This window comes from Tachypleus tridentatus, chromosome 11 (assembly GCF_004210375.1).
Source record: "Tachypleus tridentatus isolate NWPU-2018 chromosome 11, ASM421037v1, whole genome shotgun sequence".
Classification (NCBI taxonomy): domain Eukaryota; kingdom Metazoa; phylum Arthropoda; class Merostomata; order Xiphosura; family Limulidae; genus Tachypleus; species Tachypleus tridentatus.
The window spans coordinates 60,197,531-60,216,865 of NC_134835.1; the positions used below are offsets into that span (position 1 = coordinate 60,197,531).

At 34.8% G+C, this 19,335-nt stretch overlaps 1 long non-coding RNA gene across 2 annotated transcripts in view; it reads right to left on the reverse strand.

The window, feature by feature from the left end:
- The window catches only part of LOC143232249 (uncharacterized), a 108,338-nt gene that overhangs the window by 23,742 nt on the left and 65,261 nt on the right, over window positions 1-19,335 (reverse strand). Inside the window, exon 4 of one of the 2 annotated variants that reach the window (XR_013017465.1) lies at window positions 17,699-18,033. The exons of the other annotated variant lie outside the window; for it this stretch is intronic. This is a non-coding gene — a long non-coding RNA (uncharacterized LOC143232249). Of the gene's footprint in view, window positions 1-17,698; window positions 18,034-19,335 lie in introns of those variants that run through there. 2 annotated transcript variants of the gene reach the window in all.

Sequence of the window (19,335 nt, forward strand, 5' to 3'; positions counted from 1 at the left end):
ACAATGCAGCAATGCCAGGGTTTCGTGAGCACCATACCTAAACACCAGCATCATATATAATGTCCACAACACCTGTTGAGAACATCCAACGCTGGTACTTGGTTGACTCTAACCCAAGTGGGCCAGCCGATTGACCTTAAAGGTGGCCACCCCAAGGCCGCCCGTCTATAGGAATTCAAGGCCAAAGTGGTGTGTTAGGGTTGGACCCCTCAACCACCAGGATCCTCTCCTCCCCTTCATAAGTCACTACGTACGGCAAACACATGGGTGGATGATTAGATCCCAGAGGAGGTTAGCTGAAAGAACAAGACCTACCCTGGGAGATTCCCTCACCATCTACAGGAATCCAAACCGAGGGGAATTAATTTTGAAAAGAAAAAAAAATCTTCAATTAAGTGTTTGGTGTAGCATAAGAAATAATGCTGTCAAAATGATGAAACATTTAAATATGTTTTGGTTGTTTATTTCTTAGTGCATATCTAAATGATAGAACATCTGCGCCCTGTAAACTACAAGGACTCGAACTACAGATCTTAGCGATGCATGTCCTCATACTTACCGTTGACAAAATGTAATAACTATATTATTTTTAGGTATTCCAGTAAACTTTTGTTATTTTTCATAACCCAGTGTGAAATTTGTCGTAACAAGTTTCAATTATATAGTTAAAATACTTTTTTGTATGTTCATTTAATGCAAAACTATAGATTTAACTTTGAATTACTGAAGTGATGAATGCAACGTTTTTGGCAAATTACTTTAAATATTTTAAGAGTTCAAATAACTATTTCTGTGATTTATTCGTTGTAATTATCACGATTTATCTGTAAAACAATTGTATCAGCATAGACACCGTTTATTTAATGTGCAAAAACTTAATCATAACTTCATAATTAAAGTAAAAATATATACTTTAACTTTATGCTTTGCCTCGGCCCCTGAACTTTTGATATGATCGGAGTCATGTCTTTTTCTTTCTAGCACTACTGTTAACAGAGAAAGTAAAAATAATTTTTAACTTCCTTTGGTGTGGTGCTATTGTGTCCATTTTCTTTTATTCCATAAGTTTATATAGATTAGGAAGCTTGTTTTCCCTCTTTCTTGTCACAGATCAAGTCACGAAATCTGCTTGTGAAAAAAAAAAGATAGTAAAAGTCGGTAGACTCTCTTAACGCCATTCAAGATTTGATCTAAGATTCCGCCAAACAGCTGTGCAGATAGATTTATTTTATTAGTTAAGATTATTTGAACTTCCGTCTTCACCAGCACTATACACATCTACACGCATGCATTAGATCACGTAAGAGTTTGCTATTTCGCGCACACAGATCTTTAATTCACGTATGTAATTCCTTTTTTTTTTTACTTTCTTTCCATGAAGGCACCGATTGTTCAAGCAGAATATAATTTCAAAACAGAAGTAACGAAAAAATTTTTTTTTGCTTAGTATAATCCAATACTATCAGAATGTTTAACTTTTTACAAATGTGAGACGTATATAGAGATCACTTTAACAAATAATTGTACCATTAGTGTTTGCTTATTTACTTAATAGCAACGTTTAAACATTCCTGGATACCAATCTTAAATACATTATTTTAATATATTTATACTCTATATTTTTGGCAAAATTATGAAGACTGTTTGCTGTAGTCCATAATATTCATCTACTCACCAGAGGGAGGGCAGCCATTTTCTACACTTACGGATTGACTGTCACTCCTCTTATAAAACACCCGCAGTTTAATGTGCAGGAAAAACGTTTGTAGTATCGCATGGATTCGAAGTCGGCTCAACAGAATCTTGTGCTCGTTTACTTTCGTTTTTAGTCTTGGCTAATAAGTTGCCTGAAACTTAGTGTTTTTACGTATATTTTATATGATAAACAGAAATTCCTCTATAATATTTTTTGTATTATAATAAAATCTAAAATCAAATTAATATTGCGCATAAACTGTAATTTTCATGGTTGCTTTAAAGTTTTTTTTACGTTACCGTAGGTTCATTCAGTTAAGTATCCAACCTAATGCCAAGCCAAGTTTTATATAACGACTATACTTTCTTTAATACAGGCATACTTTCTCAAATAATAGGTAATAACATGAAAAGCTGAGTTGTCGCGTGCATGTCTCAAACCACCTTGCGTGACACATGAACGACAATGAAGTGACGGATAGGATGTTTCGTTTTACAAAGCCACTAGGTGTCGCATAAACACTTAAGATAAAATTACAGTTTTAATTTGATGCGATTAAATAGTTTTATTGTAAAGGAAATACAAACAATAACCTCACACACGTTAGCGAATTCACAATTTCATTAATATCGAAATTTATCAAGTTGTCGTTATAAGTGTGTGTTTCTTTTAATTAGTAACAGCGTTAAAATACTTTTGATTAGAAAATAGTAAATAAATATAACTATTATCTAATATATTTTACTTAATGATTTTAAGAATAGGCCAGGTAGTTTGGACGCTTGACTCACAATGTGAAGATCGCTGGTTCGAATCTACGTTTCACCAAACATGATCTTCCTTACAGCCGCGGGGTCGTTATAAAGTGTGGTAAATCCCACTATTCGTTGGTAAAAGAGTAGCCCAACAGTTGGCGGTGTATGATGATGACTAACTACCTTCTCTCTGGTCTTACACTGCTAAATTAGGGACAAATGGCGTTTCACCTCTCATTGTAAGATCTCTCAATATAGTCTGTTTAATTCAAAATGCTCGCTTTGCTGCGAGCAAGATTTCTCATAGTGTTGTATTCTCAGAGTATTGGTTTTTCAATGTAAGATCCTTATTAAGATCTTTCATGGTGTTGATTCGTTCAGTGTAAGATCACTCTCTGCTAGTTCTGTCGGAGTGAAAAACCTCTAATTTTTTATTATTTCATTGTGAAGGTTTTCATAGTGTTGATTCTGTTGGAGTGGAAAGTGTTGGTTCTTTCAAAGTAGTATCTCTGGTTTTATCCAGTTTACGGTCTCTCGGTGATGATTCTTTCGAACTGAGAATATCTCAGAATATGTCAGTGTAAAATGATTTTCCCGGAGTAAAATACCTGAGTGCTTTTTATTCAGTGTAAAATTTCTCAAAATGATCACTTAGTGTGAAATATTTTAAAAATGTTGATTTTCAGTGTAAAATCTCTCAAGTCAAACCTAAGTGTTTCAATTTTTTCTGCTATTTTTCAGTTTTCCAAGGCCATTACACGCGTTAGTCCTTTTAACGTATGATATTTAAAAGTGTTTGTATTCTTAGGGTAAGTTTTCTCAGCGTGAGTATTTGCAAAAATGGTATTCCTCAAAGTGAAATCTCTCTAGACATTTCAAACTCCACTGTGGATTATATCAAAATATTGTTGTTTTTTTCTGTATAAGTTTTCTCGTAAAATGTTAGTATAATTAATTAATTTAAATTAAATATTTTACGCAAGTTTTTACTTCTCATGTCATGCTCTGATTTATTATTCGAAACCATTCCTATAGATACACTTGATAAAGAAAAACGTTTATCCACAAAACCTTGCAATTTTCTGCACTACTTATTTCTTTTTCGTATAAGAAGAATAAAATATAAGTGTAGAAATAATGTTTAAAAAGATTAGTTGTGGATCGGTAATCCTGAAAAAAATTAACTTCCTTCACTGAAGACGATTCGCTCTGAAGACAGGATTCGTTGACAGTCGTGTCCATCAACTGTGGTGACGACGAGAGCCTTTTTTCTACTGTATTACTGTTCTTAAAGACCAATTTACTCTTTAAGATGTAGAATTTTATAAACCCGGAAAAGATAGCAAAACAGGGCGGAGTTACTCCAAAAAAATTATACCCTACCACACGCCATATAACTAACTACAAATGTTCCCCACCCATTTAAAAATCGTTTTACCAAGTAGTTTACCTTTGTTATTATCTCAAAAAAAAAAAAGTTTGTCTTTGTAAGATATGGAAGGAATTACAGAAACAGTTGCAACTTTTCTGCATAAGTGTTTATGTGTTAATACTGTGATCACCGACTCGAAATTACTTTTATAACATAAAATCCAAACGTCAAAATTGTCAGTGCTGTTGATAAGTTAAGATCTCAAAAATCTAATGTTTTGTCAATTGACGTTTACAAGACGCGTTTCGTTGTAGACTTAAGCATTCATAGAAGATAGTGAAGTATTTCAAAAGCTACTTCCTCTGGTTTGAGGAGTTTTCTGCCAAAATAATTTAACTTAACAATATCCTAAACAGTTGTATAAACGTACTGGTCTTATTCAGATAAAAATCTACCAAACAAAAGAAGGCCGTTGCCATGGAAACTTCAAGACTTGGGTAATTTCTGTTCATTTACAACCTGTACGGTGCCCTTTGTTTTGGAGGGTGGTGTCTTTTATCGTTAACCTAGTTACTTGTAGTTTCTCTTTAGAAATTGCAATTTTTTATATAACTCATAACGAGTGGCGGGTTGAGGGTTGTTAGTCTTGATGATATGTAAAACTACACTTCAGCATTAGTAGTTCTTGCAAATAACTTCATACACCGTGCCTGAAAACAAATACATTTTTACACACCATAGAAAAGAAATACTTGATTGAATTTCAGCACGAGTTTTCGCATGGAAAATGTGTTAACAATTCCACTTACCGTTTATAACACAATGTAATTACCAAGCAAATCCTTGACATATGTGAACATATAAAATGTTCTTAGCATGGTGTGAAAGAAACTAAATTCTACCAAAATAGTTAGCTTCAGTTAAATGTGGACAGCCTCAACTTTACAACTTCATATAACGCACTATAGTAACATCTTTCATCCTAAATTTGAGCTTAATATTTGTTTTCATACCATAGCTCTGATGTAAAGTCTAAAAAAAACATTCAGCTATATAAACAGCGTGGCCAGGCATGCCCAGGTGGTTAAGGCACTTGACTGTAATCTGAGGATCGCAGGTTGAAATCCTCGTCACACCAAACATGCTCGCCCTTTCAACCGTGGGGACTTTATAATGTGAAGTTCAATCCCTCTATTCTTTGGTAAAAGAGTAGCTCAAGAGTTTGAGGTGGGTGGTGATGACTAACTGCCTTCCCTCTAGTCTTACACTGCTAAATTAGGGACGGCTAGCGCAGACAGCCCTTATGTAGCTTTGCGCGAAATTCAAACCAATACACACAGCGTTGCTAACAAAACCTAAATGTGAAATGTGTTAGTTGTTGATCCAAGATTTATCGACTAATGCATCTTTTAAGGCTTTTTTTATGTAAAAGTGAAGAATTATTTCGCAAAGATTGTTTTCTTAGTACCCTTCATGAGAAAAAATATTGTGGTATCGAATAAAGAAAACTTATGTGCTTTAATTTTTCTCTCCTGAATCAAAATAGCCATTCGTGTGTGTGTGTGTGTGGACATGGCTAGAATGTATTGTATCACTATATTTCACGCAAGACTTTTGCACACACACAAAAGTAAAAACAAGTGACAATTTTGATACCGCATTATGTTTTGAACAACTTACGTAACAAATAGACGTTCATTTATTGTAGTCAAGCACAAGTTACAGATTCTTATCCCGCTGCACAACCATAAAATACAATGTTGAAAACGTTTTTCTTGTGGCCCTGCTATAAAACCTGTTTGTTCTTTCTTTAAAAACATTCGTGTTTAAAGTTGTTTTTCTTGTTAAAAACATTCATTTTTAAAAACGTGCTTTATTATGAAAACGGTCGTATTTAGTACACTTCCTACATTTTTTACATTGTGATCTACCTCTTAAAAAACATAATATAACTTTACGTTTGCCAACCATTTATACACAATTCATTTGCTATTCACCTAGAAGAAATAAAGCAAAGGACTATTTTTCTAGGTTGTTTTTTTTCCTGGAACAACTAACTATTCCAGTTTGGTAAGCATTACACCACTTAACACAGAAGATATACTTGGGTTACCTGCTGGATCAAGGAGGTACCCCCCGCTAGGACCATAATTCGTTTTACGTTTGTACGAAAAATAGCACTAAACCACGTGCAATTCATTGATTAACATTGTATTATACAACCAGTATATGAATGTGCTATAGCAAGTCAACAGACAACACAAGACATAAAAATAAATTATTATCCAGTCTAGTTTTTGTTCAGTTTTTTTTTTTTTGGCCTTTACTCATAAAAAAATATTAGGATAAATATATGACTGATATTATGAACACTGTATTACTAGTATTTTCAGTTAATTTTGCATTTCCACGAGGAATAAACATTTAATATCACACATAATTATTTTTAGGACTCGTAAACTAACGGTTTAGTTTGCACACGCAAAAACATGCATCAACTGGGATCCGATACCTCTGTGTCTATAAATTAAAGTCAAGTTTTCACAGTACTGGAAAGTCCAGTGTATTTTCAATCATTAGTTGTTCGTGAAAGTTTATTTTTGACTGCTTCAAATCAGAATATTGCGATGTGAATGTCTTCCTGGATAGCTGAAGCAGTCTGTAATTTAAGCTTCTTAGGTCATTAGTTCGACTTTTCTTTTCGAACACAGATTTGTCATTGTATTATTTAAGTGCGATTTGTAGAACCAGGGAAGCTATTTTGATTATCTTGATATGTACCTTGTCTTTAGCATTAGTTTATGTTTGTAGTCAGATGGTAAAATTCATGTCCAATGCAGAAAACCTAGTGTCTTCGTCACAGAGGAAATCTACTACTTCCATTTGCTACTTTATATCCCTGCTTAGTACTAAACAAAGTGTAAGATGTAATAAAGTGTAATCATTGTAAAGGGCTGATTATTCGAAAGAATCAAGCATGGAACATAAATGTTTGTGTTATTCGGTAGTGACCTTTGATGTTTGTACCATCTTTAACTTCAATGTTGTCTAGCCACATTGTTATAATCTTAAATTTTGTTTACTCAATCGGTACACTGCTATCTAATTAAATCTTGCAAGTCTCTTCTTAATGTAGTCCTAATGTTTCTGTTGGAACTTAATACAAGAGAATGAGTTAGAAGGAACAATTCTGATAAGGGTTTCTATAACACTTCCATTGTCCTACGTGTCTTACCATTGTTTTTACACCACTTCCTTTGTCCCACGTGTCTTTCCATTGTTTTTATACCACTTCCTTTGTCCTACGTGTCTTTCCATTTTTTCTTTTCCACTTCCTTTGTCCTACGTGTCTTTCCATTGTTTCTATACCACTTCCTTTGTCCTGCGTGTCTTTCCATTGTTTTTATGTCACTTCCTTTGTCCTACGTGTCTTACCATTGTTTCTATACCACTTCCTTTGTCCTGCGTGTCTTACCATTGTTTCTATACCACTTCCTTTGTCCTGCGTGTCTCTCCATTGTTTTTATATCACTTCCTTTGTTTTACGTGTCTTACCATTGTTTCTATACCACTTCCTTTGTCCTGCGTGTCGTACCATTGTGTTTACACCACTTCCTTTGTCCTACGTGTCTTACCATTGTTTCTATACCACTTCCTTTGTCCTGCGTGTCTTACCATTGTTTTTACACCACTTCCTTTGTCCTACGTGTCTTTCCATTGTTTCTATACCACTTCCTTTGTCCTGCGTGTCCTTCCATTGTTTTCCTATACTCTTCTCATTCTATTAGTGACAAGTCAGTATGTCCCTTAAACAGAGGCGTAACTATGGGGACATTGGAGGAATACTTCCATTAAAAAACTGACCGGGTTAAAAAAGACATCTGACATCTGGGTGATCAAGAGAGACCATTGTAGTTTACATCAGTCTTTTTCATATTTTCTGAGGGAAGCAGCTGCGGTGTCAACACACTGATGTTAGAAAGACAACAAATGACGAACAAAACCAGATATTTTTTAACTGAACCGATTTCGCGCCATCTGTGTTCTATGTATGTTTCACCATATTAACTTGAAGTCGCAGAAAATCTAAGTCAGTATGTCAAATCAATGTCACCTGTGCACGTTCTCGTATTAACTCTTTAATAACTAATCTTAACGTTCTTGTTTTTAACATTTTTCGTAGAAGTTTTAAAACAGTATTTTATAGAACCTCGTTCTCAATAGTCACATCACATACAGCAAGTCACAACTTTATATGATACTTGTTGTTAATTGTTCACGAGGGCTATAGTTTCCAGTGACTAATCCTCTTTCTCTAAATAATGTCCGTAAGGCCTTTGGAAGGCTATTGTTAGATTCATAAGAATTGTACTATAATTATTTGTATTAGTTTAAAATATTTTATAAAAGAATTAATTATTTAAAATATAATGTTATAGATTTTGTCATATTAATATGCCCCCTAGTAGCACAGCCGTATGTCTGTGGCCTCACACCGCTAAAAACCGGGTTTTGATACTCGTGGTGAGCAGAGCACAGATAACAATTGTGTAGCTTTGTGCTTAATTCTAAACAAATCATGTTAATATTAGATTACGGACGTTTTTTTTTTCTGAATGTTGGATCATAAGCTTTGTTTGGAATCTGAGGTTTTGAACATTAATGAGCCTCGTGGGATATGATGTTTACTTTTTTATCATTTATGTATATACTCTACAACGATGGTCCAAGACAGTAACTAGTGTTTCTTAAGTCAAATATGATATATTACATATTTACTGTCTTTATTAACAATATCAGTTATAGTAAGTACATAGCTTGCTCTGATCGGAAGTTAACGTGATTTATTTGAACCAAACACTGGGTAATCATATACCGTTGTTAACTGTTTTAAAAATTGTATAAATATATAGAAAACAATGTACAGTAGACAGTTGCTAACGTTAAGCACTGGAGTTTAAAAATTGCAATGGGAAAAATATTGCGAATTTTCTGTTTCTGGGATATATTTGGGCGATAATAAAATAGGTTTCACGGCTTACAACGTTAACATTTGGATTTAGATACCCCTCGAGAAAGTACAGATAGCCATTGTTCGTTTTTGTACATAATAATAAGCAAAAATAAACAGTGGTAGAAATGCTTTTTTTAAAAATGCTTCAGTAATTTACTCGTGCATAATTAGAACATAATAAACCTCTAAACTATGTTCATGTTCTCAGTCAAGTGGTCTGATGAAGTAAAAAGAGCCGTGCTTTATAGAATGCTGCGTTTCTGAATTGTAGCTACAACATTATCGAACACTCAATGTGAATGCTACTTGATAAAAACTAGTCCTAAGAAAACGTGAGCCGTTGCCGACCAAGTCCTCTAATTGCTCTTTGTAATAAAGACATTAAAGCTAGTGATTAACCTACTTAAAATCGCTTGTGTAATTGTTGTTAAGACATGATTAATAGCTCTATAACACAATTTCAACTGTTTACTTAAAAAAAGAGTTCAGAACTGTCAAATAAGTGTTCTACTAAATATAATATTTCTAAATTGTTTTATAAGGATAGAGGGAAATATATGTATTCGTTTGAATTATTTACCATAAAACAAGATTTTGGGCTCATTCCAAACATGTATCATTCTACTGTCATTACTAGCTGTGTAAAGTAGCCTAATAACTAGTGTGTCTAGACTCAGAATCCAATGGTTTTGGGTTCGCATCTCGTTACCACAAAAATCCCTTCCGCATTTTGAGGTCGTGATTGCAATATGAGAATGACGGTCAAACGAGAGTAATCCAAATTATGATGACGAGTACTGATTAATTGTTTACCCAAGAGCTGATGGCGAGTATTGTTGAGTAGTTGTTTACCCAAGATTTGATGGCGAGTACTATTGAGTAGTTGTTTACCCAAGATTTGATGGCGAGTGCTGATGAGTTGTTGTTTACCGAAGAGTTGATGGCGAGTACTATTAAGAAGTTGTTTTAGTCATGATCTAATGGCGAATGCATATGAGTAGTTGTTTTCCCAAAATTCAACGGGAATACTGTTGAGTACTCGTTTACCCAAGATCTGATGGAGAGTACTGATGAGTAGTTGTATACCCAAGATTTGATGGCGAGTACTCTATTGAGTAGCTGTTTACCCTAAAAATCTATTAGTTCAAAATAAAGGACGCATATGCGCAGATAGTTACATGCTGTTAACTTTAAGTTCAATTCATAACAACACTAACGCTTTCGGGATAGTTTTGCTTGAAATTTAATCAGCAGTTTTACTTTATTATGGTTAAAGGCAAAAATGCAACTTGGCAAATTTATTGGCGATCCGTTTAAAGTGTGTGTGTGTGTTTTCTTGTAGCAAAGCCACAGCAGGCAATTTGCTAAGTCCAATGAGGGGAATCGAACCCCTAATTTTAGCGATATAAATCCGTAGACTTGCCCCTGTACTAGCGGGAGACTCGTTTAAATTGAAAAATTATTTATGTCAATGCAATTAATTTCAGCCAACATAACTGACAATCGCGGACCTGTAGTTAGAAGGTAGTAACAGTACAGATGCTTAAACTCTATTTCAACATCACGTGCAGTTGGAGAATTTGTATCCACGGTAAAGTGAATCGAAATCCGACGTGAAACACTACCTACATTTGTTAAGATGATTTTCTTATTTAAGAGTAAAGGTGCTTAAACGATGTAATTTGATTTTCTAAAACGTTTTTTTAAATACAGATATAATATCACGTGGTTGCTAAATTGCGTGAGTTTAATTTTATAAACTCAGTAATAGAGTACATTCGTTCAAACAATAATATCAAGACAGCACAGAGGGTAACACTTAAAGATGCTATTACATCAATCACTTGAACACAATACTTTCCATGCTATTACAGAATATCTGAAGAAAAGGAATTCTTAGTCTGATACCACCCATTTAACTGCACAAACAGGAAAACTTTGAAGAGGCCTTTCACAGAAAACTGCACTTTTAATTTTAATTCACCAACTCGGGAATTAATAATGGAATTTGCATGTCTTTAAAGCATTTAGATATAGAACTAGAGAAATAAGGAATTCGTTTCAGACATAACAGGTAGCGTGATTAAACACTTTGTTACTTTGAAGCAATAACACCCAAATTTGAAACAACAAGCCTGTGAACCTTCACGTGCTTCTCGCAAACACAAATTACTTCTCTGGTTCGGGCAGAGATATTCACTGGAGTTCCCAGCTTCCTGGATCTGTTTCACCGCAATTTTCTGTACCCTTCTGTTTCTAAACCGTTCATTATAGCACAGCCTGCCGAGGCTCACCTGTAATGAATTGGCACGAGTACTGTAGAACCCTAACGGTTACTGTGAATCATAACCAGACAGTCAGTCGACATAGTCAAGCCTAATTTCCAGTTCGTGGGAGGCGAAATGTGTGGGCAAAATGCCAAGATCCCGTAGTTAAGTAGTGTAATCTATTCATATGCATTGTGTGGCTTCCTCCTGATATAAAGATATACTGATAGATAAACAGATATCCAGACAAACAGATTGATAGCCAGAGTGTATATGTGTTATTTCCTATTTTAATCTAATATTAAATTGTTGAATATATATTTTATACATACTGTAGTTGTGTAAAATTTTGATCATCAATAATAACGTCTGAGTCAAGAACTTACACACTTGCCAACTATTAAAATCCTATGTTTGAGTTCCATTTTGGTATAGGTGAAGAATGACAGTTCCCTTAAGCAACCTTTACAATGTTCCTACTGGTGAATCAAATACGCAATTAAACTGATAAACTGATAATGAAAATTATTTAAAGTTATTTCCATGACAGACATAAATGTAAAAACGTTGGTACTGTGTTATTAGATCTACCATCAAATCCTTTATGTTGAACATTACATCGGCACTAATTGATGCATCGTGTTTTTAATCGGATACTACACTCTAGTCAGACTTCTGTTAGTCTACAATCAAAATAATTTCATACTCGCATTTTTTAACGACTCATTCAAAGAAATCATTGAAAGTAATTTCAGGATATTTCTTTTTAAAAAATACTGTTGAGATTACACTTTCTTGTTAAAAAAAAAAGAAAAAAAGTGTCACCTTACAAAAAGTTATCCGAGATCTTCTATGTTTGGGAATATAAATTTCAACCTGTATTACGGAGGTGTTGAAAATAATAAAATTACTTTGTAATTTTATCTATATTTCTTTATCAATATAACTAAAACTTGGATAATAATGTTTATATGTGCTGGTAGAAATACACGAAGTTATTTTAATGTAGTTGGAAAATAAATGAGCGGTCCCCTGTTTAATTAAAGACCCCGTCACAAGTAGAATGATTAAAATTAGCTTGAGAAAAAAAAACACAGACGGCGCCGCTATTGCCACCTGTTTGATGATAATATATTTCAATTACACAGTCTACAGCTAATACAGAAAAAAAAATAGAAAGAAAGTACCAGTTATTTAACATAGTAATATTTCTGACAAACGTCCGATGTTTGTGTCCTGTCCTCATCTGCCCTTCTCGCAGCCTTGAGGCCAAACAAGAATCGGGAACTCCCGTAGCATTAATTGGGTCACGGCCTAGTAGTTCCCTGTGATAAGATTTACTGAACAGATGACTGAGTGGCTTTATTTCTTACTCTGGCCATTCACATTTCAACTTAGCTACTTCAAAGTTTAACCAGTATTTCACACTGGAATAAAAGTGTATAGTTACTTTAAAACTTTAATAGATTGTACTTCATATTGCTAAAAGTTCTTTCATTACAAAATGAAAATCTTAATTGATTAAAATAAATTGTTTGTTTTTATTTCGCGCAAAGATGCAAGAGGGCTATCTGCATTAGCAGTCCCTAATTTAGCAGTGTAAGACTAGAGGGAAGGCAGCTAGTCGTCACCACCCACCGCCAACTCTTGGGCTACTCTTTTACCAACGAATAGTCACATTATGACGCTTCGACTGCTGAAAGGGCAAGCATGTTTAGTACGACGGGGAGTCGAACCCGCGACCCTCGAATTACGAGTTGATAAAATAAATAATGCGTTTGGGTCTCTACATAAAAAGTAGTATTTACTTTTAACACAAGTGCAAAATTCGTGCACAACATGTGGTGCAAGAAACAACCACAGCTTGCAGTTCGTTCGTAGTCGTTGTGAAACAACTAAAACATGTTATTTTTTGTAATTAAATTGAGGTGACTACAATGTGTGGTCCATCATAGCCACAGTAAAATAACTACAGAGTACCTTTTTTGTTGTTGTTTTTCATTATCGCAAGCAGAAAAACGAGTTGGTAACACCAAGCAACAATCGTAATGACGAGAAACCCACTTGAAATAAAAATGTATCTCAGGATGTTTAAAGATGACCTAGAAGGTCGAAAAGTTGTTCTCTACTATATTTTGGTTAAAGTGTTAATACCCATACCAAACAACATACCCACGCCCAAGGTTTATGTAAATAAGACCAATATGTTACGGCTGTACACAGGTATTTGTGTTGATTCTGTAATGAGGGAAGTTTTTGCATTATAGCAATTATATTAATTTCGCGTTAATTTCTCTACTCTAATTGCTTCTACGATAAGCCCCCTAGCGATATTTTTAGTAAGTTAGACACAGAAAGTAAGGAAATAACACTTTTTTGTTCCTTGGTACGAAAAAAAAAAATCCGATAAACGCCTAATCTCGTAGCAAACTATGAAATTACAGTTTATTGGAATAGATTGTGTGAATAGATATTCAGGTCTCGCCACTGATGGTGACAGATTCCACACCTCCTCCAACCGTGTTCCTCAAGAACCAATATTCCAATCCTACTACACTATGGATAGAGGACCGCAGAGCCGTGATGATATTCTGTTGTAATGAATGTGATTCTATTCTAGAAACATTATTGGGAAGCCTCAGACGGTTACTTGACTAAAACGGTCCCTTGATAGTAGTAGTCGAGTCTTCTAAAATACGGGGACACAAACTGGAAGTACATATCTTCAGAACATAACATTCTTCCTACGAAACCTCTAGTATGTACTGAACATAATGTACTCATCACATTTGTGGACACACAAAATGGTTTGGCATATGACATAAAACATTACACAATACATACCCTGTCTATTATAGTGAGTATTTGTGTCCAGTGTACATGATAACATTATCATGCATGTGTCCTGTAGTATGCTGATATTTAGTGCCCTGTATATACACTTTGTGGTGATATCAATGTGCATATGTTCAACGTGCTCAGTGACTAATGCTTTCAAAGGAAGCACCGTGATATTTAAACACTAAAGGGTAAAAGTATTTAAAAAATGTAGGTAACACACGAAAAACATGTTTATGTTTATTTTTCATCGACATACGAGATCATTTATTTGACAGCAGAGATTTATTTTTAGAATATATATCAGTTTGACTGAAAATCGAAACACCTTTTCAAGGGTTTTTCTGAGGCAGTAGAAAACAGAAATATTTCTGTCAAGCCCACACTGGATCCAATGAACAGTAGCACTTCGCGACGATTTTTTGGCTCATTTGGAAATGTTACTTTCGAGTAAAGTTATACAACAAAATATGTTTACTCTGTCGATTGCGGAGAATCGAGCCCCAGATTTTAGAGTTGTAAATCCGTAAACTTATCCCTTACCCACTGGAGGAACCCTTTCAAAATGAAAACTTTTGTGTTTGTTTAGTTAGAAACAGAATGTTAAAATACACAAAAATTATCACCAATGGCCAAACAAGTTTTTGTTGAGTTTTTGTTCCAAGGACCATAGTATATGGATATTCTCTTATAGCGAAACCACAGCAGAAAGGTTCCAAGATCGATCATTTGGTGACCCGGCATGGCCAGGTGGTTAGAGCGCTAGATTTGCAATCTGAGTGTCGCAGGTTCGAATTCTCGTTCCACCAAAAATGATCGTCTTTTCATGGCTTATAAAATGTTATGGTAGTCCCATTATTCGTCGGTAAAAGAGTAGCCCACGAATTCACGATGGGTGGTGATGACTAGCAACCTTCCCTTTAATCTTTCGCAGCCAAATTAGGGCCAGCTAACACAGATAATCCTCGTGTAGCTTTGCGCAAAATTGAAAACAAGCCAAACAGATCCTTTGTCGGTGTTAAGTGCACAGCTCCGCAATGAACTATCTATGCTATGTCCGTCGCAGTGATTGAACCTAGTAACCTAGCGTTATATTCTCTGAAACTTACTGTTAAATTACCTAGGGACGCGCTAGATCATTTAAAATGAAATTCCTTTTCATCACACTGTTTTAATTTAGAATTAAACTTTTCTTCGAAAAATAAAAAGGTGAAAATATTTTTAAAAATGTAAGTACTACAAAGATGATTTAAAATGCAATGTTTCATTAAAGAGTCAGATCAGTTCACTTGGAAATAAAATCTTCTCTTCCAAGGTTAGAGTTTTAATTAACAATGGCAACTTCTACTGTTTCAGTTTTAAATAAAAACTTCTCTTTCAAGGTCAAAGACTTTAAATTAACAATAGCAACTTTTGCTGATCCAGTTAAAAATAAAACAACTTCTCTTCCAAGGTCGTATAATTTCGATTAACAATAGCAACTTCTGATGATTTAGTTAAAAATAAAAACTTTTCTCGAAAAATCATGCTGACTCATTAATATATCATAACCTAAAATGTGAGAGAGTGAACACGAGAACCACGGTTAGGGAAACATTATTTTTGTTTTTCTTCTAGACAAAAGTTATTTTATTATTTTATATTATTATAATCTATTTTATTTGCACTTATAGCTGTATTTCTTCTCCACTGATTGATTACTATTGATTCGAGATAAAAAAAATGTTTTTTTTCTGTTTTGTTTTTTTTTGCTTTTATAAACCTTAGAATTATCTAATGATTCTAAGGGTCTCGGATTCGAAATGCGGTACTACCAAACACTCGGGGAACTTCGGTTGTAAGAACGTTACAGGCGACAGTTAGTTTCTCTATTCAAATAGAGTAGCCGCTTCAGGCGTAGTGTGAGGCTGATTGGTTTCCTTCCTTGTCATCAGCAACTCAAATCTAGGAACAGCTATTCCTGAACTATAGGGGTCTCTTACTTGGCCATTTAGCCCATTATGTGAATAAGGTGCCTTTCAAGTGACCAAATAAATTTACTGTGATAAGTGTTTCAGAGAGGGACAAATAAAAAGGAAACTTTCAATTCTTGAAGATCACAAACAATAACAACAACTGAAATATTTCATGACTATAAATTTATCTAAAACCACTTATTTAATATATTTAAGTGAGAAGACAGATTATTGAAATATCTTCCTTTCAGTTTTCAAATCTTATTGACCCGGCATGGCCAGGTGGTTAAGGCACTCGACTCCTACTCAGAGGATCGCGGGCTTGAATCCCCTTCACGCCAAACATGCTCGCTCTTTCAGCCATGAGGGCGTTATAATGTGACGGTCAATCCCACTATTCATTGGTAAAAGAGTAGCCCAATAGTTGGCGGTGGGTAGTGATGACTAGCTGTCTTCCTTCTAATATTATACTGCTAAATTAGGGATGGTTAGAGCAGTTAGCTCTCGTGTAGCTTTGCGCGAAATTCAAAACAAATAATCAGCTCTTATTATCATAATCTCTAATATTCGCGTGTTAAATGGGCTTAAAATGCGTATTGCTTCTTTCATGAGTAAGGAAACAAATATTTTCTTTTCTCCAAGACAGGTAACCTTGAAATTCCTATTTTTTGTGTTACGTGGTAAACTCCAAACTACAGTAGCATGTTCAACATAAAATGTCATGAATTATGATATGACCTTTCAACAGATACAAGTGAACTGTTATCATAGGTATATTATTTAGGAAGCCATTATCCCGATAAAAGTAGCTTGCCAGAGTAATAATAGTCTTTAAAATAATTTTAAATTCCTGAGAACATGAACCAGTATATAGATAATTTTGGAAAAAAATTATTGCTTAAAAATTGTTGAATTAAACATTACTCATTCACACGTTCTTCATATGTCAAAATAAACAGTCATCTGCTAGCTATACAATCAAATAATGTGAACTTCCTAGTTTCTATAATTGATATTTTAAATTCACTCTGTGTTTTAATTGCTATTGTTTTCTCTTTTGACGTTCCAATTAAAACTGAATTTTAATTGCAATTGTGAAATCTTTCATTTGTGGTGCGAGAAATATTATCAATTACTCTCAATTACCAGCTGAAAATATTTTTAAAAGTCTAACGTTACACCATTCATTTAACTATAAAAGCTCTATAAGTAAGAATGTTTTCTTATTCCAACAAAGTTTGTTTTTTTAATTTCACACAAAGCTACTCGAGTGCTATATGCGCTAGCCGTCCCTAATTTAGTAGTGTAAGACTAGACGGAAGGCAGCTAGTCATCACCATCCACTGCCAACTCTTTTACCATTGTACAGTGGAATTGACCGTCACATTATAACGCCCCCACGGCTGAAAGGGCGAGCATGTTTGTTATGACCGGGATTCGAACCCGCGACCCTCAGATTACGAGTCGAACGCCTTAACCCATCTGGCCATGCCGGGCCTCCGACAAAGTTTTACCCAAAATAAGACGTCAAAACTTTAATGTTGTTCAATCAACAGAGACGACACAGGCAGTTACTGTCTGGCGTGAAAAAGATTTTAAGAATAGTAAATGCAATGTGGAATTTTTATAAATTAAAAGCTTGCAGCATGCGGAAGTACAACAGTGCAAAGCAAGTGGTTCACACCTTTATATTACTCTACGAGGATAATTAAACCGTTAAAGATTAGTTTCAAAACGCACTGCCTTCTTTTATGCTTTATAAACTAAATACCATGCACGATCCTGGTTATTTATTGGTGGGTATTTCACATACATATGTTCACCTTCACATTCTCCCACACAGAGACTTGTATACATGAATGGTCAAAACTACTAAATAAGTGTAAAAAAGTTCATTGAAAACATTCTATGGACCGGACGTAGCCAAGCATTAGTGTGCCCGATCTGTGAATCCAAGGACTCATGGATAGGAACCAGTTGTCACAAAAATGCACTCCGCATTTTAGGGCCATTGGTGCGTTATAAGAGTGACGGTCATCTCCTATACTATTTCTCGTACAATAGAAGCTTGAGAGTTGACAGTGGAAACTTTTGAGCAGTAGCTTTCTTCTATCCTATTGGTTAAAGCCAAAAATTCTAAATGGAACAAAAAAAAACAAATTTTCAGTATCTACAATAGAATTTCTACCTCAGAAAGAAAACCGTCTTATTTGGATAGCTTTACCTATCTCACCATTGCGGGTGTGTCGATTACGGAAAATTCTGTTGTGCAAGCATATATGTACTCTTTCCCGTTAGTACAGCGGCATGTCCACGGAGTCACAACGCTAAAATCAAGGGTTCGATACCCCTCGGTGGGCTCAGCAGATAGCCCGATGTGGCTTTGCTATAAGAAAACACACACACATATATGTACTAGTAGAGACCCGTAAAATATTTGGAATAAAATTGATATTAGTGAAGTTTCTATTAAGTACCGTCTACATTCAATAAAGAGATACTTTGAAACTGTAATTTGTTTACTGTTTTTACTTCAGTGTAGTTAGGGATAAACTTTATCGTACTTACTACTATCAATAAATAAACTAATAATATTATTCTATAACCTAACGTTAGACCTATTTAAAAACTTTAATAACTTTTTAATGTGTTGTCGTAGAAAATGTCTACAAACATATATTTACATGCGTCAAAAATAAGTGTGGGCAGATGCGTATTTGTATAGAAAGTGCGCGTATTTTCAGGACAGACAAAAATTATTACACTATATAGCGTCGTTTTGGTTTTGTTCTTTTCTGCTCGTTCACACGCATTTAAGACTTCAAATAAAGAAAAGGTAACAATGATTTGGGTGATTGCTTTCCACTATTCTACATTTTGAATCTGCAGTTTAACTCTCTATACGTATTTGAGAAGATCAATATATTTCACTTATATGTAGACATAAAGCAACCACCTAGCGGCGTTGTAAACCATTATATTCTGAAGTACTTCATCTGGAAAACTTTAGCGAGGCTTCATTATGTCTTTGAGTGTTCAAAATATTTTTCGATCTAATTAAGAAAAACGTAATTAATTCCTTATCGAGGCTCGGCATGGTCAGGTAGTTAAGACGCTCGATCCGTAATCTAAGGGTAGGGGGTTCGAATCTTCGTCACGCCAAACATGCTCGAGTGTTATAATGAGACGATCAATCCTACTATTATTTGATACTCGTTGGTAAAAGAGTAGCCCAAGAGTTGGCGGTGGGTGGTGACGACTAGCTGCCTTGTCTCTAGTCTTACATTGCTAAAGTAGGAACGGCGACGATAGATAACCCTCGTGTGCCTTTTCGCGAAATTCAAAAACAAACAAAACAATTCTTTATCGAAACATACGTGGACAAATTTTGGAAATGTGTGTCCCTCTTTCTGCCATAAATTTTCACCAACTGAGTTC